The sequence below is a fragment of the Mus caroli genome, unplaced genomic scaffold (genome assembly GCF_978045245.1).
Source record: "Mus caroli unplaced genomic scaffold, Mus_caroli_1 scaffold_10, whole genome shotgun sequence".
Taxonomy (NCBI): Eukaryota; Metazoa; Chordata; class Mammalia; order Rodentia; family Muridae; genus Mus; species Mus caroli.
This window is the reverse complement of record NW_028227265.1, coordinates 35,740,877-35,767,662: the sequence shown is the minus strand read 5'-3', so window position 1 is coordinate 35,767,662 and position 26,786 is coordinate 35,740,877. Positions and strand designations below refer to the sequence as shown.

Genomic DNA, 26,786 nt, shown 5'->3' with positions numbered 1-26,786 from the left:
CCCACAAGCCTCAAGTTGGCAAAACAACTTTTAAACTTGAATTTTAAAATGTCGTAGTTTAGAGTTCTTAGTTCTTTTCTCTCTTTATTGAAAAGGGCATGATGACACTCAGAGTTGAGCATAAGGATTACAATGCAGAGGAAAGGTGAAGATTCTAGAGAACGGCAAGGACATGATGACTATCGTCACCGCTCTAAATTAGATAACACACACCCTCATGCTGAATGAGTACCTTGCCTTGTTTCTTTTATTTTTGATAAATACAAAGCTAGAATCATATATGCATAATAAAGTTGCTGATAATTGTTTTAGTTTTATAATTGGGAGGCAGCTATGTACCAAAATGGTGCAGCAACAAGTCACTGTAAAGACAAATCACTCCATGCATTCAGAAAGGATGCAAGTAGCCGGCACAGTGGTGCATGCCTGTAACTGTTGCACCCCAGAGGCTCAGGCAGGCAGATCTTGAGTTTCAGGCCAATCTGGACTGTCAACACATACATACATGAATACAAACACACACACACACCACTAAGCCACCTTTACAGCAAATTCTAACTAATAAATTAAAAAAAAAAAAACTCTAGTCAGTAAACACTAGAGTATTAATTTCCACTAATTGCAGAAACTATTGGGGAAACATAGGTGAGAAAATGGTATTTCTTATATTCTGAGACATGGGTCTCATGATGCCCAGCATTTGCCTAGAGTTTGTCATGTGATCCAAGATGACCTTAAACTTCTAATCTTTCTGCCTCTGTCTCTCAGCTGCTGGAAATACAAGCATGAGCCACCTGGTTTGTGTGGTCCTGGGGGTTGAACCTGGGGTTTTACGCATGCTAGGCAAGCGCTCTTCAAGGTGAGCTATCCTCCAGACCCTGAAAAATAGAATGTTTGCAGGGTCTCAAATAGCTCCCATAAAGGTACTTAACTACAAAGGAGAAAAAAAAACTTTTCAATTGATAGAGTTGGCAGATACCATCTTAGCCATGTTGTCCAAGTGAGCACAGCCTTCAGTAAGACACATTGCCATGACCGATTCAGCATCCGTTCTTTGATCTGCTTGTCAAGCTGCATGAGCTAAAACCAGTCATGAAGAAATGCCAGACAAACCAGACTGAGAAGCATTCGGATCACTGGTCCATAGCTCTTCAAAAGCATCAAGATCATTCAGTTTAAGCAAAGACAGGACAAATGTCCCATTCCAAAGAGGATTAAGGAGGCTTGACAAATAAACAACCAATATTCCAAACAGGATCAACTTTATAAAATGATATCAATGGGACAACCATAGAATTGTATGGATGTATTAGATTATAATAATAGATCAGTATTAATTTCCTGATTCTGATGCTTATATCAATCGTGTAGTGAACACCCTTATGTGTAGGAAATGAAAATGAGTGTACTCTAACAGAACATCAGATCAGAAGCTTATTTTCAAGTTGTCTGAGAAGGGGCTGAGGAGATGGCTGTATTGCTAAAGCAACAAGCGTAAGAACCTCTGAGTTCAGATCTCTAGCATCCATATAAAAGCAGAGTATGGCAGCATATGTTTATAACTTCAGCACCGGCAGGGGGGACAGAGACAGAGGATCCTTGGAATTCATTGGCCAACCAGTCTAAGCCAAACTGGTGTGTGACAGATCCAATGAGAGACCTTGTGTCTAAAAATAAGGTAGAGAGGGACTGAGGAAGACATCAGCATAAACCTCTGGCCTCTACATCTGTGTGCACATATGCTTGTCTATCTACATATACCTGAACATCCCCCACACACACCCACGCACACACATACAAATTGTTGGTTGGGGAGTATTAAGTTATTTGTACTTAAACACACAAATTCAAGATCACTTGAAATTAAAAAACAATAACTATTATTTTCATCTGTGGTAAGTAATAAAGATAATAATTACAGAAAAGTCTGGAAATTGGAAGTATGGAAGAAAACCCAACATGTGTCTCAATGAGAAGAAATAATTCAATGAGAAGAAAAGAGCGGCCAACCAGAAGGATAACAGAAAGAGAAATAACAGATGAGGGCTGGGAAGAATTTTCCTGGCTGTAGAGTAATGAAAGAACAGAGCTCTCATATCAAATATTTATGTCAACATCCCAGAGACAAAAAACAAAATTAAATCCACATCTAAGAACATCATGGTGTAAATTCAGATTCATAGAGAATTATAGGTGGAACCAAGTCACTGTTCTCCCAACTGCAGTAGATCAAGAAGGGGTGCATTTCAGCAGGACATAAAGGAGAGTTGGCAGGAAGGACTGGGATATGAGGGACGTGAAGGATTGCATGCTAACCATAACTGACCCGTGACTTGCAAAACAGCTCGAACCAAAGTCCTACCTAACCATGAAGTGGCATGCAGGGGTAGACATTCTGTGAGAAAAAAAATAAAACATGAAACACTTTGCTATATTTGAAGAGCATAGAGAGTGGGGAACTAAATAAAATGTGAAGAAATTAGGGGAAAACTACACACGCGCGCACACACACACACACACAAAATCTCAAATTTAAAAATTGCCAGTGTGGAAGTGAGAGGAAGAATAATTAAAAATATGTGTGATTCTAAAATAAAGCAAAAAAGAGCTTGGTAAATAGAAAGTTACATGATAGGAATAAACCCAACTATTTAATGAATTGTAGCCTCTGGAAATAGATTAAACTCAGTTAATTGAGGTGGTTACTGTAACTGTCGATAAAGTAGCAAATGTCAGGAGTCGGCTACTTCTCTGCCCAAAGCAGAGCGAGTTCTAGTAATAAAAAGATGGAAAGAAGACAGATCAGGCAAATGTCAATTTTAAAAAGCCATTTAAAGCCAAAATCATTAACATAGGCAAACAATTTATTTTTCAGTGTTTGGGTTTTTTTGTTTGTTTGTTTTTTAAAGTCAGGCTGAACCACGTAGCCCTGGCTGGCCTAGAACCTCCTGTGCAGACCAGGATAACCTCAAATTCACAAAGATCCATCTGCTTCTGTTTCTCAAGTGCTCCACCATGCTTTGTTCTGAAGTGACTTTTTAAAGTCTACAAGAAAATATAATTATCATTAACCTATATGTACCCACTAGTACAGTACAAGCATATGTAGGAAAAGCCAGAATCACAGCAAAACTTGAATAAACGCACATTCATAGGGGAAGATTTTAACACAGCTCTCTCAGACACTAATATATAAATCAAATAACCAGAAAAAATATAAAAATAGTATCTATTGGATACATAGATTAAGAGAATACAATGCCTCACCCCAAATAGAGAACATATATTTATTGTGTTATATTTATAAAAAATCATAGCTACAAAGGAAATCTGAGTGAAGCTTTTTAAAAATAATTTCTTATGTTAAACAGTGTGCAACCAAATTGGATCAGGGAGAAAAAGTGAAAAAATAAAGACACTTCTATGTTTGGAGATAAAGTTGTTATTTCTATATAATCAAAGGTTAAAGAGAACATTATAATGGGAATTATAAAATATTTTGAACTGAGAACAATCTAAGTACTCATTTCTGAAAATGCTCTTTTAAAAACTTTTAAGACACTGGAATGTTAACTCAGGATACTGCCTACCCTGAGAACAGTCACTGGCAGCCATGGCTGAAGGGAACTTTCTTCTCTGCCTACTTTGAGATGTGGGAGAGTAGAGAATTTTCTTGTCTGTTGACTCACTAACCAAGTCATTTTGCAGGTCTGGATTTAAGCTGGAAGGCTCTGGGCCCATTGCCCACCTGGCTTGGGATCTTAGCTTTGTCCCCTGCACCCAATTAAGAGATATTAAAACTGAAGTTCAGAGGATGGATGTGACAGCTAAAGAATCCAGGGCTTGCCCTACTTCTTTTGCAGGCTCACAATTCATTTAACTCTTTTAATGCTTTATTCTATCTTTTGATGTTGTGTATTAGGATGGTTTGGGACGAACCCAGTCTACCATTTTGTCAAAATGAAGTGCTGCCGTTGGGCAAGTTCCCTAAGGAGGGTTCCGACGCTGCACAGGTAAATGAAGATGAGCATAGAATCTACATACAATTTTTTTTGTAGGGAATCAATGAAGGAACTGTGTACTAAGGCCCCAGGGTGTTTGTAAGCACTCAATAGTAAGTGCTATTAGAAGCAAAGTCTGTTGTATGAACTGGATGCCAGTAAAGAAAGCGCAAAAATCAATATTATAGGACAGTCTCCTCTGTGAAAATGGGGGAGATTCCTACGCAAAAGTTGAATAAATGAAATTCAAGATGCTGTAAAGGAGTGCAAAGTGGCCTGGTGGATTCACTCCAGAATACACAGATAAATATATAGACAGACAGATACATACATATATACATGATAGATTATAGATATAACTCTATGTGTGTGTGTGTGTGTGTGCGCGCGCGCATGTGTGTTTGTGAATTACATGAACATAGAAAAAGCACTGAGAAGGAAGAAAAAGATCCCTAGGAAGGGGAGGAAAAAAGAGAGAAAATAGAATATATACGACATAAAGGAATAAAAGGAATGGAAAGAGACCAGCAAGAGGTAGGAGGGGGGATATGAGACAGCAGATGGGGACCAAAAGAACAAAACATAACAATATAGATGTGAAAATGTCTGAATAGAAGTCCATTACTTTGTACACTAACTAAAAAAATGAGTTGAGGAAAAAAAAAATCAATCAATATAGTTGATCACGCCCAAAGATTAAAGGAAGAAACCCCACGATCCTCTTCATACATGGAGTTAAGTGGCGGAATGAAACCTTCATTTTTTGTCTTTACTCACACACAGTAGAATGAGATCTAAAGATGACCTTCTTTAGCTGAGATCACAAACCACATAGGTCTACTCTCTGTTACTCAACAAGGTCGTATAGCTTCTATCTCAGGGTTAGCCAATAGAAATGCACTGGGAACCATATCTGCATTTAAATGTTTTCTTGCAGGGACATGTTTTAAAAAGCAAAAAACCCGGAGGTTAATTTAACTGACATAGAAGGTCCAAAGTTAACATCAGAATATAATCAATAAAAAGTGTTGATAATGAGATATATAATATCATATCAAATCTTCAGAATCTGGTGTGTATTTTTCCCAATCACGGAGCATGGTTGGATAATCGTTATCAGCATACGAGAACTTTCAAACTCCCGTCTTGTACAGACCACAAGATCAGAAAGCTACTGTAAAGCCCAGGAAGTCTTCGCCCGATGCTTTGGAAAGGCGCAAGAGCTTGGAGTGAGGGTTGACATTTCACAGTAAGGATGATGTTTAACTCTTTCCACACGCCAACCCTGATGTTCAGAAAATGAAATGAAAATGGCAGAATTATTCATCTGAAGATCTACAATCCTTTAGAAAAGGAACTGCTGCCCTTTAGGGGAACACACATTAATGTCACTGCAAAGGCAAATTTTGAAGGGGGTTGGGTGCCAACAGGTCTCTGGTTTCAAAGGAATTAAATCTTCATCCTCCCATTGAGGGTAAAGGGAGAGGCGGGTATAAAAATGTCACTTTTCCCACACCACAGGGCGCTGTGTGCCTTGATGACGACGTGTGTCTTCAGCATCAGGAAGTCCCTCCTGGGTGCCAAGAGCAGCCTCAAAATTAGCAGGGAAAACCGTTTTCCCTCAACTCGGCTTGGAAGACATTGTGTTAGTGACACATGTTCCTGCCTCCAAAACAACGAAGCATTCTGTGTGCTAAAAACAGCTTTCTTTTTTTTTTTAAAGTAAAACAAAATTCTTCCTTTGTATAAAGCATGGTAAAAGATAGTGTTTCAAACTGCATTTGCCAGAAGCACAGTTATCTCAGATGCACACACTCACTTGGCATCTCCAGCACCTTTGGCTTTCTGTGTCTGTTCTATGTTGGTGTCTCCATCTTCTGCGAGATCACTCACATCCTTCCTACCTTAGCTTTTCCCTTTGCCCTTGGGTAAATCCTCTTATTCTTTGTCTTTTGGGTGCTGCCTTGGGAGGGGCAGGTTTGACAATGACACTGTATAGCCCTGTGGCTCATCTCTCACTTCTGCAGTTACCTCCTTTAGCATCCATCCCCTGCAGCCTTCCTTATGGACATGAGGTCAGGGTACAAAATGCAGGGATGCAGCTTTAATCTCCCCAGAGATTAAATGTCTCCTCACTGCTTCTTCCTAGTGCACATCTTATACTCAGACTAGCTACATCTCAGATGTTCAGAGGGCACATGTGCTAAGACAAACCCATTATGATCAGCTTAGCAGGCTGGCTAGTAAGTCTGCGAGCACTGAGCATTGACTCTGTACAGAAGTTTCATACACCGCTATTAGGAATATCTTGCAATTTGGAGAATAATATTCTGTAAATATGAAAATATAAGTAATATTCTACCTCTGAGATATTTACATTTGAGAACATTATCCTTAAGCGTTTAAATCGGTGATTTCACATGCCCTGTTTCTACCCCAGCCAAGGTGTCCCAGTCTGCTTCTCTGTTGCTGTGATAAAGCACCAACCAAAAATAACCTGAAGTGCAAAGGGTTTGTTTGGTTTGCAGGTGACAACTCCATCATCTAGGGATGCCTAGCAGGAACTCAAGGCAGGAAACTAGCTGCAAGAACTGAAACAGAGACCATGGAGCAGTGCTAGATACTGTCTTGCTCTCCATGGCTTGATCAGTTCGATTTACTATATAACAGAAGACCATCTGCCAGGGGTGGCACTACCTACAGAGGGCTCCTATAGCAAGCATTAATCAAGAAAATGATCCACAAACATACCCCCAAGCCAATCTGATGGGGTGAATTCCTCAACTGAGGACCCCTCTTCCAGATGACCCCAGCTGGTGTCAAGTTGACAAAACTAACCATCTCACAAGACAGGATACTAAGACATGAAACCTCCTGTCTACCATAAAAATATGCCAAAAACAGGATTGCTCTGGTTGTTTTACTGTACTCAGCGTCTGAGAGGTTGAAGCAGGAGGATTGAGAGTTGGGGGCTATGTAGTAAGGCCCTGTTTCATATATAGTTTAAGAATGTTATTTGTTTCTTTTTATGTTTTTTTTTGAGACAGAGTCTTTCTGTGTAACAACGCTGGCTATACTGAAACTCAATCTGTAGACCAGGCTGGCCTCGAACTCACAGAGAGCCATCTGCCTCTGATTCCCAAGTGCTGGGATTAAAGGTGTGCACCACCACAACCTGACTTAAGGATGTTCTTTTAGGCTTTGCTTGAACTAGGAAAAAAAATTATAAATATTATAAATGCCTATAGGCAGAAGATAGAAATATGGGTTAAAATAGGCAGCAGTTTAAAAATAAGCTGGAGCTAAATATGAAGCCAAATGGGTCAATGGGTCAAGTTCAAAAAATAACTATAGAACATGCAAATACTGTATCATTCTTATGTAGCGTCAAACAATACTATTTCTACTTTGGTAATATCCCATATCTCGTAAAAATATAAAAGATACAGTGGAGACCTACAGAACTATAGGTAGGACCATACCAGTGGTACTCTTGGAAGGAAGTGAGGATGAAAAACAAACTGATCAATGCTTTATCAGTAAAACACAGTTTCCTTGAGTTAAAAAGAAATCTGAAGTACACATCACATGTCATTTGGAAATTCTGTTTGCTGGTACCTAGACCTTCATGTTACAGGATGTTGTCCCTAGTGCTTTTTGGAATTTTTTAAAGTTTTTATAAATAGAATTATATTATATAATGCTTCTCAAGTGATATACCATGGACAGAAATTGCTAAGGACAGAGAACACCTTCTATTAAAGGAAAACTGAAAGGAAAGGGAATCCTGTGCATGAACGGTCTGTGTGCACAGTTCCAAAGGGCATCTTGTAAGTGTACATGCTGGTATCAGTGCTTGGAAGGCAGTTTACTACACGGCACCTCCGTGGTCAGCAGTGATTCAGTGAATGTAGGAAGCCTACGGCCCTGGTGGGTGCAAGCTTTCTGAGTCAACATTTGAGAACAAAGGTTTGCCACATCCATTACGTTGGGATTGTCTTGAGGACTTGCTATTAGGTACAACCAAAGGATAAAAGTGGTCATGGGTGAACACCATGTGGTACCTGACTCGGAAACTAGGCTTTGGTCCACCACCAAATGATAGGAAGTCTTAGCACTCTGGAAGGAGAAAGGATATTTCAGCCACAGAGGAAGTGACTCTCCCCGCAGTGTTACTCCAAACAGGGGATTCTATTTGACACAAAATATGACACAAGATAAATGAATAAGGACAGTTGGGGTCTCGACTTCCTCAGACCCAGCATGGCTCGTACTCTTCAAGGAGTCTGGCAGATTCTGAATTATGTTGGTGTCTCAAGGAGCGGCCACCTGCAGCCATGGGAAAGCAGTTCTTCCCACTGAGGCAGACCTGCCTGAGGTCCACTGTCACTAGACCTGCCGTTCTACCGTGGTTCACACCAAACCACTTTCACATACAAAATATTAACCTACCATAAAACCAATCTAACTGCTGATAGCAATACGGATGAGTGACTGAAGAGAGATAAGAGATCTCTCTCCTGTTTGCTGTTTCTATCCAGTGGACAATAATCCAGTTGCTAAAGGGTTGGACCAATATGCCAAGACTCATAAGAATTCTCTTCTCAAAAGTATGATCCTTGGGAATGTTTTGCAATTAGCTATGTTCCAGGTATAGAAAACCTAAAAATGAGAATTGGCAAGGAAAGCGACAGAAAGTGGAAAGCAGGGAGCATTTTACATTCTTTCTTGGCTCCAACTGAAGAGGGCCAGGATGTGGTTGCAGTTTTGGATGTGCTAATTATGTTTGTCAATTGTAGGTTTTGCTTAATTAATTAGTCATTCAAATTTAGCTTGAGCATTTTTTTTGCACATCTAAATCATTACTACAGTAATTAAAAGGATACTTTGATCAGCTCCTTTCACAATATAGAGCACAGCATACTCCTGTCCAATTCTTTTGGACAATCTAACGTTTTGGTACTGTTTCAGTGGGGGAGGGGAGGCAGGGAGGCTGTTCTGTATGCATGAAGAAATGTACATGCAAAGGCAGGAAACAAGAAAGGTGGTCAAGATAGAGGTGATAATAAAACCATTGGCCCATGTAATAAATGAGTACAAATGGGACACAGTAATAACACATGTTCAGGGGAAGTTCCCACAATGTATAGCTGGGACACTGAACAGATCAGAAACATGTTTCCTTAGTACACTAAGGTGGTAAGGTGTGACGAGCCAGAGATTTATGCTTGCAGCCTAAGATCAATGTCAAAATAAGGTTTGTCCGTGTCTAGAAGACTCAGCCCAACTCTCACCGTCAGCAATAAAAACTGGGGCTAGAAGCCACATGAATACACCCTCGAGGGCCATTTCCTGCTAACAAGCCCAACTGTCAGGAACAGTGCATTGTATTAGGTTACCATCTCGTAGTTTCTAAATAGATATTTCAGTGCCCCAGGAACCACCTATAGACGCCTATTGCTCAGCCTTCTCAAGTGGGAGCCTGACATGTAGTGACATGTAATATGTTTCTCCTACCCAATTGCAGTGGCAATTACTGCAAGTGTAAGAAAGAAATTTACATGGTTTGCACCCCTTCAGAACTACTTCTCAACTTTTTGACCCGCTACCAGCCCTGGAGGTGGACTGGAAACAGACAACAGCACAGGCAAGAACTAATGGATTGCTCTATGTCCTTGACATTTGTCAAGCACAGCATCAGCAGTGGCTATTTAAACAGCAAGACGCCATTGCTTGTTTAAAGTTACCCCTCGAGGCTAGTAACTTTACACATCTGGTTTGCCTTAGAGGGTTCTTAGCATCTCTAATAGCATCCAATTGTGAAAATGAAGATAAAATTTCATCTAAAAAGTGGATACGAGCAAGCAAATATAAAGTCATTGTTGAATGCTATAAAATGTGTTTTAACACTCATGAGGGCCTTATAACTTAGACCTTCATGAAAAACTTAGGAGCCAGCAAGAACAAAAGTATAAAAGGGTGAAAGAAGAAATCTCAGTGCATTTCCAGGGGGGAAAATGTGTGTATATTCCAAGCACTCCAGAGCAGATTATTAAAGTATCAATTAGATTTTAACAAAAGTAGCTTTGATATTCAGAGATTTAAATGACTTAGAGAAAAAAGTAAAAGTTACAAAGAAGTGCATTATACCCACAATTCCTTAAAATTACCAATCCTCCAAGTATCTGGGAAAAAAACCTGAAATTAATTTTCAAAATTCTCTCAATAAAATTTTCTCAAAAACACTCCTAATACGTGACTATGTAAGCTACATACAATGGAATGCTAAGTACATTCCTACTAAGTGCTCAAATATTTCATGTTTCTCAGTGAAAATTTGTGCTGAAGACTCCCATATCTTCAGGGACCTCCTTTAGTAATCACATGTGAACAAACACACACATACACATGCACATAAACACACACACGTGCCACACACACACACACATGCACACACATGCACACAAACACACACTTATGCACACACTCACACACACCTGCACACAGATCATGCACACACATGCACACAAACACATACGAGCCCATGCCCACATGCACACAACGTACACTCACACACATACACACTCATGCCCACACGTACATTCACACACGCACACATACATCACACTTGTACATGCCTGCACACAGACTATGCACATACATTCACTCAAACACACACATACACACGCACGCACACACACACCACTCTTGTCTCCAGTTTTCAGTCCTTTTGGATTCCTCTCCTGCACATATTGATAAGCCCATGCCTCCCACTCAAGAACCCTCTCCAGCAGTCACTCTCTCCCTCCCCCTTTCACAACCATCCTTCTAGAAGCAATATCTATTCTCACCATCCCTGTGTCCTGCTACACACTTGCTTCCACTAAAACCGATCCTACCGAAGTCTCCCAAACCCTTACATTTGCCAAATGGAGTTAAGACATCTTGATCCGCATTACCCAGCCTCCCTGAATTGCTGTACACTGCTGATGTCTGCTTTCACACTATTCCCTTGAGATAACATTCTTTCTTGTTCTTCTTTGCTCGTACCCCCTCACCCAGCACTTCCCTGGGACACTCCTCTCCCCCCTAGAGTCCCTGTGGTCAACAAATTCATCCAAACCAGAAGCCTGGGACCTGCCTAAAGAACAGTCTTCACCTCCTCGGGCAATATTGGTTTCATACATTTCATGTCCTGCCCACCCCTCTGCTGTCTAACCTGTGTCAAACAGATACACGTGCCATTTATCATTGATGATGCTACCTTCCTCCTGGCTGCCTACCGGCTGTATGTCCAGGCTCTAACATTCAGCACTAGGAGGTAAGCTCTGGGTGGACAATGGGAATGTGTCAGGCCAGCACCGGTATGTGCTCAGCAGACAAGTGCTGAGTGAGATGAAATCTTACACTAATGTCCAATGCAGAAGCTGAGAAATCACGCTAAAGAGGGGTCCAAGGGGACCCCCTCCACACCTCAACAATACCCCAGTAGACCCTGGTGAATCCTTTTCAAAATCAGAGACAGTCATGTAAAAGCTACATTTTCCTAAATTGGGCTACAGAGTGACACACTGGTCTGTGTATGCCGCCTGATGTCACTTCCAACTGTTCTCCATCACTGTCTTTCACTTCAAACTCACCAGACTACAGTGTCTCCCCACAAGCATTCTCTTCCTCCTCACCTGCCTAGAAAACTCCATCTTACTTAGGACCACCTCCAAAGGGAAGCTTTCAGACAGGTGTGATGGTGCGCACTTTTAATTCCAGCATTAGGGGGCAGGGCAGAGGCAGAACTGTGTTTGTGACCTTTATGTCTACATAGCAAGTTTCAGGTCAACTGGGGCTACACAGTGATGAGGCCCTATCTCAAACAAAACAAAACAAAACAAAAAACACCAAACAAACAAAAATAAAACAGTGAAGCACAATTCACTAACCCCATGGTACCATAAATACTTTCTGTGCACATAATTTATCACACTACAGTAATTTTTTTTTTTTTTGCTCCTATGATTTTCCTCCACTGGGCTATGAGGAATAGATTCAGATTTATCTCTATAGCCCAGCATCAGGCAGAATGCCTTGCATTGTGGAGATCCACAGCACACTGTGTAACAAGGGAGAATCTCCCAGAGTGAGTCTTTCTTCCATCTCATCATTTTATAGTGACATTTTGCATGTCACAGGGTGTCCCATGCTAATCACTGGCCAGTTAATAACCTACTGTCCATATTTCAGCAGAAAGGAATTGGGATTAAGCCTATGGCTTCATATAACTATATGGAAAGAATTTTAATCGTGTGTGTGTGTGTGTGTGTGTGTGTGTGTTTGTGTGTGTGTGTGATTTAAAGCAATCTTAATTTAAATATACTTTGATCATATTCTTCCCCTCCCCAAGTCCTTCCAGATCTTCTCCCACCCAACTTTAAATTTTCTAAGTCCTCAAAATTAAAACAAACAAAAACAAAATGATGCCCCCAAAGACCAAATTGTAACCAAATTAAAGTACACACACACTGTGGAGACTATTATATGTTGGTCAACTACTCAGGAACATGAAGCCCATCCTAGAGTGGTTGGTTCGCCCAGTGTCACTCTACTGGAGAAAACTGATTATCCCTTTCTCAGCAGATATTAGTGACAGCTCAGTTGTTAACCTTTACCCTACTGGCTATCTTTTCACTCATTTATTCATTTCAATTTTTCTTTCACAGATTACATTCTGACCACAGTTTCACCTCCATCCACTCCTTTTACTGCCACCTCTCTCCCTTCAGAAAAGAGCAGGCCTTCCAGGAATATCAACCAAACAAAAGCATGACAAATTACAAAAACACTAGGTATAACTCCTCATATCAAGTTGGATAAGGCAACTCAAAAGGGTGCCCAAAACAGGGAAAAGAGTCACAGACAGACCTTGATCCCACTGTTAGGAGTCCCATAAGAAGACCAAGCTACACAACCATAACATATATACAGAGGGCTTAGATCAGACCCATACAGGCTCCCAAACTGCCGGGTTTGGTCACAATCTCTGTGACCCCTATATTAATTCAATTTTTAAGACTAGCAAACTACAGATGGTTTTAGTGCAGAATTCTATCAGACCTTCAAAGACCTAATACCATTACTCGTCAAACTATTCCATAAAATAGAAACAGAAGGAACACTACCCAATTCATTCTATGAAGCCACAATTATGTTGATACCAAAACCACACAAAGACCCAACAAAGAAAGAGAATTTCAGACCAATTTACTTACGAATAACGATGTAAAAATACTCAATAAAATTCTTACCAACAGAATCCAACATATTAAAACAATCATTCACCACGATCAAGTAGGCTTCATCCCAGGGATGCAGGAATGGTTCAATGTACAGAAATCCATAAATGTAATCTACTACATAAATAAACTCAAAGGAAAAAAACACATAATCATTTCATTAGATGCTAAGAAAGCATTTGCTAAAATTCAACATCCCTTCATGCTAGAAGTCTTGGAAAGATCAGGAATTCAAGGCCTAAACCTAAACACAGTAAAAGCAACATACAGCAAACCAGTAGCCAATATCAAACTAAATGGAGAGAAACTTGAAGCAATCCCACTAAAATCAGGAAAGAAAGGAGTCAAACTATCACTATTTGCAAATGATATGATAATATACATAAGTAACCCCAAAAACTCTACTAGGGAACTCCTACAGCTGATAAACAACTTTAGCAAAGTGGTCGGATATAAAATTAACTCAAACAAATCAGTGGCCTTCCTCTACTCAAAGGAAAAACAAGCTGAGAATGAAGTTAGGGAAAGGACACCCTTCACAATAGTCACAAACAATATAAAGTATCTTGGTGTGACTCTAACCAAACAAGTGAAAGATCTGTATAACAAGAACTTCAAGTCTCTGAAGAAAGAAATTGAAGAAGATCTCAGAAGATGGTAAGAGCTCCCATGCTCGTGGATTGGCAGGATTAATATAGTAAAAATGGCCATCTTGCCAAAAGCATCTACAGATTCAATGCAATTAGAAAGAGCAATTTCCAAATTCATCTGGAATAACAAAAAACCCAGGATAAGGAAAACTATGCTCAACAATAAAAGAACCTCTAGGGGAATCAGCATCCCAAACCTCAAGCTGTACTACAGAGCAACAGTGAAAAAAAAGCCTGTATGGTATTGGTACAGTGACAGGCAGGAATAGAATTGAAGACCCAGAAATGAACCCACACACCTACTATCACTTGATCTTTGACAAAGGAGCTAAAACCATCCAGTGGAAAAAAAGACAGCATTTTCAACAAATGGTGCTTGTTCAACTGGCGGCAGAAGAATGCAAATCGATCCATTCTTATCTCCTTGTACAAAGCTCAAGTCCAAGTGGATCAAGGACCTCCACATAAAACCAGATACACTGAAACTAATAGAAAAGAAAGTGTGGAAGAGCCTTGAGAACATGGGCACAGGGGAAAATTTCCTGGACAGAACACCAATAGCTTATGCTCTAAGATCAATAATTGACAAATGGGACCTCATAAAATTACATAGCTTCTGTAAGGCAAATGACTCTATCAATAGCACAAAAAGGCAACCAAAAGATTGGGAAAAGATCTTTACCAACTCTACATCTGATAGAGGGCTAATATCCAATATATACAAAGAACTCAAGAAGTTATTCTCCAGAAAACCAAATAACTCTATTTAAAAATGGGGTACAGAGCTAAAAAAAAAAGAATTCTCAACCAAGGAATATCAAATGGCTGAAAAACACCTAAAGAAATGGTCAACATCCTTAGTCATCAGGGAAATGCAAATCAAAACAACCCTGAGATTCCACCTCACACCAGTCACAATGGCTAAGATCAAAAACTCAGGTGACAGCAGATGCTGGCAAGGGTGTGCAGAAAGAGGAACACTCCTCCACTGCTGGTGGGATTGCAAGCTTGTACAACCACTCTGGAAGTCAGTCTGGAGGTTCCTCAGAAAATTGGACATAATACTACCAATAGATCCATCAATACCTCTCCTGGGCGTATACCCAGAAGAAGTTCCAACTGGTAATAAAAACACATGCTCCACTATGTTCATAGCATCCTTATTTATAATAGCCAGAAGCCGGAAAGAACCCAGATGACCCTCAACAGAGGAATGGATACAGAAAATATGGTACATTTACACAATAGAATACTACTCAGCTATTAAAAACAATGAATTCATGAAATTAATAGGCAAATGTATGAAACTAGAAAATATCATCCTGAATGAGGTAACCCAGTCACAAAAGAACACACATGATATGCACTCACTGATAAGTGGCTATTAGCCCAGAAGCTCGGAATACCCAAGATACAATTCAGAGACCAAATGACGCTCAAGAAGAAGGAAGACCAAAGTATGGATACTTCAGTCCTTCTTAGAAGGGGGAACAAAATACCCATGGGAGGAGATGCAGAGACAAAGTGTGGAGCAGAGACTACCCCACCTGGGAATCCATCCCACATACAGTCAACAAACCCAGACACTACTGTGGATGCCAACAAGTGCTTGCTGACAGAATCCTGATATAGCTATCTCTTGAGAGGCTCTGACAGTATCTGACAAATAGAGAGGTGAATGCTCTCAGCCAACCATTGGACTAAGCACAGGGTCCCCAATGGAGGAGCTAGAGAAAGGACCCAAGGACCTGAAGAAGCTTGCAGCCCCATAGGAAGAGCAACATTATGAAGCAACCAGTACCCCCAGAGCTCCCTGGGACTAAACCACCAACCAAAGCGTACACATGGAGGAACTCATGGCTCCAGCTGCATATGTAGCAGAGGGTGGCCTTGTTGGACATCAATGGGAGGAGAGGCCCTTGGTCCTGAGAAGGCTCGATACCCAGTGTTGGGGAATGCCAGGACAGGGAAGCAGGAGTGGGTGGGTTGGTGAGCAGTGGGAGGGGAGATGGGATAGGGGGTTTTGGGAGGGGAAACCAGGGAAGGGGATAACATTTGAAATGTAAATAAAGAAACTATCTAATAAAAAGAAAAAGAAAAATAGCAAAATAAAATATAATAAGATAAAGCAAAAACTATCCCTGGGTAGTTGGACAGGACAAACTAACAGAAGGAAAGGAGCACAAGAGAAGGCATTGTTTTAGTTTTAATGAAAATTGCAATGTCTGATATCTAATGGGTTCTTTATTACAATTCCTTTTCTCCTTGTCATAGCTAAAATAATGTCTTGCATCTTAGAGTTTATATAATTAGATAAGATTGGAAAACCATATGGGTCATATTTCTTCAGTGTGGATGAGATCAATAGAGAACAAGAATTTAATCCCTTAACAGTTTCAGATGGGGGCCATCTCCCTAATGATAGAAAATGATAAATGGAAAACAGATGAAGATTAGAAAACATTAACATAGCTTTTCCTCATGCCATCTCGATGACACTTTTCCCAGAGAACTGAAGATATCCTGAGTCTCCGGAGTTAGTGCTCCACCAGTGTCCTCACACTTCTGAGGGGGATGTGATATAAATCAAAGCAGAATTAAGGGTTAATGTGTTGGTGTCCTGTTAGGTGATTTTGGTTTCCCACGTTAGGGCTCACTTTTACATATTATGTATGAAAGTCAGAGACAGACCTTGCTCCCACTGTTAGGAGTCCCACAAGAACACCAAGCTACACAACCATAACATATAAGCAGAGGGCTTAGGTCAAACCCATATAGACTCCCAGATTGTCTGTATTAGTCTTTATGTATGCCTCAAACATGATATAGTAATATAGTTTATCTACTTTCTTATTAACCAAAAATATGTGAGATGACTCAAGACCTGTGCACATACTATCAAATATACTGGATGGTAATATTGTAGGACCCTAAAGTACTCTGGAAATCACAGGAGAGAGATGGAATTAAGGGTTTTACCTTGTTTGAAATTCCAAATACTCCACGGTATTGTAATTGCCTGGAAACCCGTGATTCACACCAAGTATACATGGAGGGTGTGAGAGGAGAAAGCATGTGCACACAGCATCTGCTTGTAACATCTAGCTCACCAACAGTGACCCAGAAGAGGAAGCCTCCACTCCGCACACTGCCATTCTCAAGTATGATCTAGAGATCCTTGAGGAACCGGGAAACATTTTTTTTTCAGGGATTCCCCAAGGTCAAACCGTACTTACAGCAATACACGATGCTCCTCTTCATTCTCGTTCTCTTGTAAGCTAGTTGTTCCAGAGGCCCCATGGTCTGTGATTGAAGGCAGAAGCCGATATGAGAATCCAGCCGCATCCTATTACATCAGTCATTGAAGAGACTTTCATTGATGTAAAACAATGCCACTTTTCTTGATGCTTCTTTTGTCATCGTTGTTTTTGTAAACACAGTTCTGTTTCATTAATGTGTCTTGTATGCCAAAATTCAATAATTCCTGAATCTACAGACTCACATCTTTCTTCTGGGATGTCTTACAAGCTGTCTCATCAGAGATATCCCACACCTCTTTCAATCTCCCTTTCTCCCTCTGCAACGCATGTACAATGCATGCATGCTCATCCTGGACCAGTCATCCTCCCTGCCATGCAAACTTCCCATCCTTGTAGCTTTGTGCTGTAGCTTTGGGTACTTCTCTCGGGTCTTCTGAATCCGTGCCTTCCTCCATGATGCAGTTTTGGATTTTGAATTTATGTCTAATCAAAGGCTACACTCATGGTAATCTGTAGCCTGCAGTTGCAGATGACTCTTTGGGAAGAATTCGCATTGGCCCATGTTAAGTACACAGGTACCTCAGGGTATTGTCTATTAGGACTCACAGCCTACATTAAGGCAGGCTTGAGACCACAAGTGCTCAGGAGATATTTTTGCATCCCTGATGTTTAGGACAAGAACATTAAAGCTGGGAGCTTACTGTCTGGATTATTTGTTTTACTTTTCTTCTTACTAATCTCTGGGTGACAGTTGTCACACTTGAAAGTTCCTGCTTCTATTCTTCACCTTTTAAGCCTAAGGCCTATTAAAAACCCAAGTCTTGACTACACACAACCACAAATGCCCCACTTGGACCTGTGAGTTCAGTGTGTGCTTCTCATGGTTTAGAGCTGCTTCTCTGTTTTGATCCTAGAAAATTCCGTTAGTGTCCATCACTCTAATGTTCCAATTGAAATACTTATTGTATAATTTTTAAGTATTTGAGATGTACTTGGGGGAAAACATTTTCCAATTATCTAGTCAGCCCTATTGCCAGAAATATAAATTGGTATCGCATTTCTGTAAGATGAAATACATAACCCCATTAACTAAAAAAATTCTACTCTGAGGAGTTTATCATGAGTGTAAATGTAGCAACATCTATCAAATTTTTTAATGTGTTTGAACTGAGAGTCCAAAAATTCTATTAAGAATCTATTCTTATATGGCTCATAATTGTATAAAATTCTATATGAAGGGTTTGGGTTTTTTTTTTACATAGATTTGCAAGTTTTGAGTGCAAAAACAAGCTAGACAAGTTCTCTAGACATTGAGCTATCCCCAACTCCATTTTAATGACAAACTTTGAGAATAAATCTTGGGACTATGGGTAGTGCATACTTGTAATCTTAGAGTTAAGGAGGTAGAGACAATTGATAGCTAGCTGAGACTACAGAATGACATCCTGTGTCAAAAAAAATTCAAAAAGGAAGGGGAGAAATGCTAGGATACATATATCAGATAAATGCTAACTAAGAGAAATTCACATGAATATCAGGCAAAAATTTAAAGAGACAAACATTATCGCTAGGAGTATATAGTGACAAAAGGGTAATTCATTGGGCTGAAGAGATAGCTCAGTGGTTAAGAGTACCTGCAGAGGACCCAGGTTCAATTCCCAATGCTCACATGGCAGCTCACAACCATCTGTAACTTCCATCCCAAGCAACCCGATTCCCCTTTCTGGACTCCAAAGACACAAGGGACACGCATGCTGCACAGACATGCCTGCGAGCAAAACACCAAACATATAAAACAGTAAAATAAAATAAAATAAAAATACTTTAAAAGGATGTACATGAGGTGAGATAGCAACACCCAGAAGGTCAAGGCAGGGAGACTAACATAAGTCTCCCTACACAGTGAGTTCTGGATCAGGCATAGTGAGACCCACCACTGCAAAATAATAAATAAATAAATCATGACAATTCTGAACTTGCCTTAAAACCAGCAACATAAGGAAAACAAACTCGTAACTCTAAAGGGAAAGGTGCACAGCCATAGAAAGGTCCCTGACATTATTCTCCCACAATGGGAGATCAAAAGACCAAAAATAAATGAAGCTATAAATGATTTAATAACACAGCAGCAAACTTGATGCAGTGACAACCGTTACTCAGAAAGCTGCACCCAACAGTTAGAGAGCATGCATTCTCTTTGAAGCAAAACCGGAACCATTTCCCAAAACCATCTATATAACCACACACACACACACACAAACAGACACACACACACACACATACACGTGTTTCAGAAGCATGGTCACTCTTAGGAGAAATGGAAGAGAAGTTTGAGGGTACCCTTTGATATTTTAAAGGACAAATACTGCAGCATTTTAATCTGCTGGACTTCTGAAGGAAATCAGTCGATTTTTTTTCTGGTGGGACTTTTCTTCCTAGTTAAAATTTACATATAAATTCTTAAATTTTTAACAATTTGATTACCATATTTACAGTTCTTCATATTAAAAACTCATTGCTTGTTTGAAAATTCCTTTTCACTTGGTAGATTTAGAGGACAAAAAGAGTTTAGAAACTTCCAGTAAGTACCCAGCGACCTTCCCTGGCAGAGACTTGGCTATAATCTAACATGAAATACTGCAGCACAGCACTCCAGTAAAGATGCGCTCCCAGTTTATACTCAGCTTGATCCCTGGGGTTTCTGGCAGTTTTCAGCTTAATCCCAAAATGTGCTTGGTGGAAAATGCCTTGATCCTAGCACTTGGGAGTTTAGCACCTCTGAGTTCGAAGCCAGCCTGGTCTACATGGGGAAACTTGATCTCAAAAACAATGAATACAACAACAACCACAACCACATGACAACCCCAGACAAAAATGCCTGTGTGTTTTCCTAGAATATCGCACGTCTATGAACGTGTAAAATCAAGGCCTCTCATTGATATCCATCTGCAGCACTGAAAATAACTTAGGAGCACTTGAGGGAATATATCCCCTGATTGCTGTGTGTGAACGACACAGGAGTGGGTAGTCAAACAGTTGTGCTATGGTGTGCAGGGGCCATTAGAGGAAAGCTTCCGGTGTCCTGCCTTCCATCTTGTTTGAGACAGATTCTGTTGTGTTGTGTTGTTTGTACCTGTCTAGCTGGCCCGCAGGTTCCCGGGGACTTCCTCCTGAGAGCTCTGATGTTACAGATCTGCTACCACGCCCAGCTTTAAATAGATTTTTGGAGATCTGAGCTCTCGTCCTCAGGCTTGTGCAGCCAGCGCTTTACCCACTGAGCCATCTCCTCACGCCCTATAGCTACAATTTTCCCCATCCACCCTCCTGATGCCGGAGTAGTCGTGAGATAGTTTGTACCTTCTCATTTCAGACTGAGCCAGCCAGCATCCGGTACTCAAGAGGAACCCACAACTGTTAATTAATAAACACTCCAGTGACAAGAAACAAGCAGGAGGTAACTACTTACAGGATTTTATTTACTTAATCTTACAAATAGGCTTAGAAGTTTGTCTAGGTAATAAGAAAATATATCGCCTGCATAGGCTTACTACTCAAGAGTACTTTCACAAATTTTATGTATCAAAAATTTATGCAGTGTTAATATTTAGCTACCTACTGAAATATTTAACACCTTAAAGAAAAGCACAACCTGCTAAAATATTAAGAACTCAGAAAAAAATAATAAGGAAACTGTTGAGGAGATAGCAGAGAGGAGCTCAGAGAAGACTGCAAGGGAACTGAGAGAAAAGGAAGCTGGAAATGAAAAAGAAACAGATCGCTCCAAGTAGGAAGAAGGAAACACCCAAGTGCTTGCCAAAGGAAAGGACTGTGCTGGGTGTGGATGGCGCGCCATAGACAGCACTCACCGGGCATGCGCGGGGCACCGAAACAAACTGACAAATACTTAACAGTCAGGGGTGGGGGTGGAGCTTAGTAGGTAGACTGCATGCCCAGTGTGCATAAAGCCCTGGATTTGATTTCCCAGCATTGCATCAACCAGAAAGGGTGGGCTTTGGATAACAAGAGCTGCTAAAATCATGGTGCGAACTTTCAACAAGTACCACAGCATTGAGGCAGAAACAAGGAAAGTCCACAATGAATTTGCTTGTCTTTGTTTCTGGGGCAGGCTGTCACTGTCCAGCCCAGGCTTGTCTCCAGCTCATGGCCCTACTTCCATGCTCCTCCCCCCCCCCCCCGGCACACATCCTCCCGGGCGTGCACACAAACAAACAAACACACACACACTACTGGAAGTTTGGCACACACCACCGCACCCAGCTTTCCCAAACTCCAAAGAAGAGAGAGGGGACTGTCATTAGCTTACAGTGTGTGTTTTAGCAGTTGCTTTTCATCCCTAAATCAATTAGTGTCATGTTAACAGAGGGCATTAACCCTGACATAAACTCATGGTTATGACTATGCCCTTGATTATCTTCCAAGATGGGGTGGCAATGTAAGAGCCTAGAACCAGAGTTAGGCCCCATTACGTGGGGCTAGGCACAAGGTGAAGTATTTTGGTTTATTTTTTGCTAATTGAATCCTTTAAAACACACACATACACAATCACACCACACATTTTTAGACTGACATTATCAGGTAGATTTTAGTTTTTGATTTTTTTTGTTGTGTGTTATTTATTTACTGTTTTAATCACAGAAATTGAAGTTTATTCTCATTCCCCAAAGGCAAATATTTTTTGATCTGTTCACTGTTTTCTTTTGTAGTTATCTTCAAATTTCTAAACAATGGGCTTTCATTGCTCTGTCTTAGTTCACTGATCCTGGACACTGACTATCGACTTACCACATACCATTTTGGTAACTAAAAATTTGGCTTACTTATATCTATTCAACTTCTTCAGCTCACTTTCCCAACGTAACTGAAGCCTATCTTTTCTGTTTTTGTTTTTTGTTTTTTTCAAATTAAAAACAAAGTGTGTGTGTGTGTGTGTGTGTGTGTGTGTGTGCGCGCGCGCGCTCACGCGCGCACATATGCATGCACAAGTAAGTACACAGGAACAGCTTCATGAGATCAGGGGCTCACGCTCAAGTTGTGTGACCTGGATGAGCGCACCACTGCCCACTGAGAGATCTCACGGGTCCGTTTTTAATTATGCAATAGTCAGAGCTTATATTAACTAGGCATCTAAATATCCCTCTAAGGAGTTCTCAACTGTGGCAGCTTCTCCCTTGTGCAAGTGTGCTGTGGCCTCTGCTTTCTGCTTTTCAGTACTTTCCCTCCTAAGAATCCTCTTCCTTCTCAGTCATTGCACTGTTCTGATGTTCACAACCAACCCTTTAATAACAACCCAGCAGAGTTGTCGTGAGGCACCTTTGCCTGGAGCCCTCCATCTGCCCCCTCCCAGCCTAGACCAATTCTCTCAAGACCCACTGGACAGCTGTCATCGGGTGTCTTCCTCAGGCACAATCCTAAAATTCCCCTCGTCATTTCTTCTGCTTCTGGATCCCATGCCACCTGTCTGTTGACCGAGTGCCTACAGATAGCAGAGTGCCTCCTCTTGTAGCTTTCTGAGAAAAGGCTAATGGGTAAGAGAAGAAGTGAGGGCCACCAATCAATATACACCTTTGAGCTTACCTTCCATTTTCAGCCTAGCATCTCACACCTTGTCTCCCTTGCTCAGTTTTGATTTTTCTGTCACCAGAAATGATTACAAGCATCACCACTCCACCCGCAAGCATTTCTGATTCAATAGCTCTGAAGCAGGACCTGGAAGTCTGCAGTTCTGAGGTTGATGGTCTGGAGGCCACACTTTGAGAACCACCACCGTCTTAAAAATATGCTTGAGACTCAGACTGACATCTCCCTCACCTCTTCCAGCAGACTGCTGATGCTAAGTGATTGCGGTGCCTCCTGTGAACAGTGCTTTGGTCAACAAAGACAATATGGGGTGTAATTATGCTGGAAAAAAATGGAGAGGAGAATGTGGATGTAAATGAGCTGCTAAGAGTATTAACTGTAAATAAGAGCATGCCTACCACAGCCAGCTAATGCCATGCAGTACTTCCCTGGCAGTGGCCAGTTGGAGGATAGTTCAGGTTCCAGGGGAGATGATCAAGGCCCAGGTTCCTGCTGCATTTATTTCTATAGTGGTATACCACCCATTTCTGTGGTGTATTCCCACTGTGGTGGTGTTCCTACTGAGGGTGGAGTTAGGAAAGGGACATATGCAATGCAAACTCCAGAGGCAGCCCTGACTTCTTTAAAATATAGTTGTGATTCTCGATACGACTACAAAAGCTCTTATGATTGAAAAAGTCAAAGTATTTCCCGCATCAACCAAATTTGTGACTTACTGACCAAAACATGAAAGATAGCCTATGATCTGGGAGATGAGGAACGGATTGTGGTAACAGGCAGTGACCACTGCTATTGGGACATCTTTAAGGCTACCCTAATTTGATACTGAACCCAAGGCCTCATTCACATTAGGCAATTACTTCACCACACTCCTAGTCCAAGTCTCCCTTGACTTAAACACAGTTTAACCTATATGACGTCAAAGCAATAGAGTCAACACGCAGTAATGTCCCCTGGGTCCCTATTCTTCCCGGAAGTAGCCTTGGGTGACCACACAACCTTGAAAATAGCATAGTTTATAAGCATCACGTTGTACAGGGGCACAGTAAAGCTAAGCCGTGACAGGGAGGAGGTGTACCTGATATGACAGTCGGCATTTTGAAGGTATGATGAGCTTTTTCAAATGAGTGACACATTGCTGATATGGCTGAGGACATGAAAACCAAACATGATTGAATGTCCATGAGATGGCCATTTTCCTGTACAGAGAATCTCTTTTTTTTTATGCTAGTCAAAACTGAGTTGCTGTATGACACAGTAAGCCAAGAGAAAATCTACGAGCAAGACTTGGGTCAGCAAATGCCTGGTGTCCCCTCAATAAGTCAGATGTTCTGTCCCTTTGTCCTGAATACATATGAGAGGTCTGTGATTTTGAGTGCTGCCACTAGTGACCCACGTGGCAGCAGAAGGTGCACTGAGGTTGGAGCTTGCAAGAGCAGGTTCTAATCTCATTCTCTCAATGACCAGCTCTGTGACCTTGAAGCAATCACATCTCTTTTCTCTGCTTTAGTTAGCTCATCTGTAATTGAGGGAGCTGAACTGGGCATGCCTTTGTCTATGGGTCATCTGAGTGCTTCAGCAGGAAAAACAGCTGCATATTTTTAGATGGTTAAAATGGACAAAAATTAGTTTTTAACCTCACCGCTGTTATCATTAAATGACTACCTAATCAGACCTCACTTTCATTCCAAATTAATCTGTAATGATTTACTTGCATAGTGCTTTCTCTACTTCTCTCTTCATCCTGTGTGTAGTAAGTAGGGCAGTCATTATGGCTTCCTGTCCCTCTCTCTCTTACATACAGCCCTTACTCCCAGATGTCTATGACAGTAGTTCTTAGAGTGTGGTCATAGATCACCTCCTCTAAAAGGACACCTGTAACCCATTGTTCTGGACTCTATTCCAGACCTACTAAGTCAGAACCTCTGGGACGGGGGCCCTGGGTTTTGTGACAAAACCGTCCAAGTGATTGTTAAACACCTTTAATTTGAGACTCACTCATTTATGGAGAAAGGGAACTAACATTTGAGACCATTGAGTTGGTGGGGAGGAGATGTGCCTCTTAGTCTCGAGTTTGTGAACATTTGGTGCTCAGTTGGTGGTACTGTATGGAGAGGCTTTGAAGGTGTGGCCTTCTAGAGGAGTGTGCCATTGGGAGCAGGCCTTGAGAGCTTAGGGCCTCAGCCTTCTTCCAGTTTGCTCCCTCTGCTTCATGCTTGCTGTTCAGTATGTGAGTCCTCATCACCAGCCATCATCAACTCTTAACTCCCTGGAACAATAGATCCAAATGAACTCTTCTCTAAGGTGTCTTGGCCATGGCATTTCATCAACAGAGAAGTAACTGTGTACTAGCAGCTTTATGTACACCCTGCCCCCAGCCAAGCCTCATGACAAATCGTGGAAGTGTGTGTGGCTGGGAAATGAAGATTTCCTTGTGAACGATTTCAAGGTTCATGGGGAGGCTACAAAGTATTAGCATTCCTTCCGTGGAGACTCCTGCTCTTACATTCCTGTGTTTAGTTTGTCTAACTCAACATGGGCACTATGCTCCTGGTTAGACGCAGCACTGCCCCTATTTCATCCGGGTGCTCATCAATAACTTCCGTTTCCTTTCTTTCCTGGATGTTAATCTTACTGTATGCATTTGATAGCCATGTCTCCTTAGTCTCCACTACCTTGTGACAGTTTCTTGGTCTTCCTTTTGTTTTTAATGACCTTTGATTTTGGAGGAGTATGGCCAAATGTTTAAATGCAATGTTCCTCCATTGGTCTTTGTCTGGATTTCTCCACCACCCTGGTTAGAAGTGACTGTGGGCTGAAGGAAAGAATATCACAAAGGAAAAGTCTTTTTCCCATCATATAATATAGGGTGTGTGGTATCACTTAGTGACATTAATGGGATATGTTTTGTAATTAAAGTTAAAGCAAATAAAAACACCAGCATTCTATAATTGTTAAAACACACACACACACACACACACACACACACACATACACACAGGACTGGAATCAGCTTTAGTTTCTCTTCCTACCATTCTGGTTCCAAGTAACCACTCTAGGATTATCCCTCCACCATAAAAACATCCATCGCATTCCAAGTCAACCCTCCTTTCCTTTGTGTGGTTGGATACTCCAGTTTACTCCCCAGCTCTTTTAAGTTTTTCAGTGTTCAATTCAAATCTAGACTACACTTTGAAACCCAGGACAATCCCTAACCCACTCTGACCTCATGGCATTCCATAGTGTTGACAGCCTGTCTCTTTAACTGACCATTCCTCTGTGAGCATCTGACATTAACTTCTGCTTTTCCAAGATACAATGGAATAATCATGGAAAGAGACCAGCCTGTCAGTGCATCCATTTGCCCCTGAGTGAATGGCCTTGATAGTTTATCTCCTACATCAAGGGAGATCCTCATCCCTCCATCCTGAGTTCACAAGAATGTCCTAAATTTCTGACCTAAGTATAATATTAATTGACTCAGTGCTTCACTGAGGCTGACAGGGTGGCACAAGCATGAGGACCAGAGTTCAGATTCCCAGTGCCCATGCAAAAGCCGAACAGACATGGAACGTAATCTCCAAGGGGTGGGAGGGTAGAATGGGGTAGAGCAAGCTGGTTAGCTAGATTCTCTGAACCAACGAGGTCTGGAATGAAATGAGAGAGTCTGCTTCAGTAAGAAGGTAGCAAGAGCTTTTTGGACAGGGATAGTGTGAGAACAAGATGTAATTACGAGTGTCTCCCAGTTTCAGTAGCAGATCCATCAGGATTTGCCACCGGAGGATTTAGATTTAACAAGGCTTACAAGTTAGGATTTTAGTTGTTTCTGAACAAAAAAAAGGAGGAGGAGGAGGAGGAGGAGGAGGTAGCGAGATCAAGGAACACATTTGACATCAACCTCTGGCCTCCACATGCAGTGACATGAGCACGTCCACCTGCATGCATCCATGTACCTACACACATGCCAACATGTATACATCCATTCCACAT

General features: G+C 41.2%; 1 long non-coding RNA gene across 2 annotated transcripts in view; it reads right to left on the bottom strand.

Annotated features, from left to right (window-relative positions):
* The window catches only part of LOC115031773 (uncharacterized), a 125,418-nt gene that overhangs the window by 62,172 nt on the left and 36,460 nt on the right, over positions 1-26,786 (bottom strand). For both annotated transcript variants that reach the window (XR_015048715.1, XR_003837437.2), the window contains exon 3: positions 17,175-17,241. This is a non-coding gene — a long non-coding RNA (uncharacterized LOC115031773). The remainder of the gene's footprint in view (positions 1-17,174; positions 17,242-26,786) is intronic.